Source organism: Dipodomys spectabilis, unplaced genomic scaffold (assembly GCF_019054845.1).
Source record: "Dipodomys spectabilis isolate Male_0828 unplaced genomic scaffold, ASM1905484v1 ptg000327l, whole genome shotgun sequence".
In the NCBI taxonomy this organism is placed as follows: Eukaryota; Metazoa; Chordata; class Mammalia; order Rodentia; family Heteromyidae; genus Dipodomys; species Dipodomys spectabilis.
The window spans coordinates 3343656-3344450 of record NW_024871004.1 but is presented as its reverse complement, the minus strand read 5'-3'; the positions used below and the strand labels follow the sequence as shown (position 1 = coordinate 3344450).

Here is a 795-nt window from a genome sequence, read left to right as displayed (position 1 = left end):
AAATCTTTTAACAAACCTTAACACTTGCTGCTGTGTTCGTTATGACAGGTGCCTTGTATAGAATAATTGAATTCCTCCTCCTACACATCTCTTGAACAACAAATATCTGGAATTATTTTGTTTTTGACATGTCAATCTTGACTTTATTTTTAAATGTGTGCTTATGTAAGAAATATATGGTTCTAAAATTTCATGACAATTTTTTTGAACTTACTTTTTGTTGAATTGTATAGTTTAATAAAATCAATTACACTTTATATATAAAAAGTGTTCTCTGCTCAATTCAGCATCACATACACTAACATTGGAACGATACAGGGAAGATTAGCATGGCCCCTACACAAGGATGACATGCAAATTCATGGAGCATTCCACATTTTTACAAGAACAGATGCTGGTGGAGATGTGGCCACAAGGGAACCGTATGCATTGTTGGTGTGGGTGTATACTTGTTCAACCACTTTGGAAAAAAGAATTGAAGTTCCTCAAAAGACTCCACATAGAGCTCCCCTATGACTCAGCAATTCCACTTTTGGGCATTTACCCAGATGATCACAAACAAGACAATACTAAAACTACCAGCACAACTATGTTTATTGCAACATTATTACCATAGCTAAGATATGGAACCGACCCAGATGCCCCTCACTAGATGATTGGATCATGAAAATGTGGTATATATACACAATGAAATTCTATGCCTCCATCAGAAAAAATGGCATTACTCAATTTTTTAGGAAATGGAAGACTTGGAAAAATATTAAGAGAAGTAAGCTAAGGCCAAAGAAACATAGG

The 795-nt window shown here is 35.0% G+C and overlaps 1 non-coding gene across 1 annotated transcript; it reads left to right on the top strand.

Moving 5' to 3' along the window:
* The first annotated feature begins 274 nt into the window (after window positions 1-274).
* LOC122128284 lies at window positions 275-381 on the top strand. Its single transcript, XR_006151402.1, has one exon. It is a non-coding gene; the product is annotated as a U6 spliceosomal RNA (small nuclear RNA).
* Window positions 382-795: the final 414 nt, after the last annotated feature.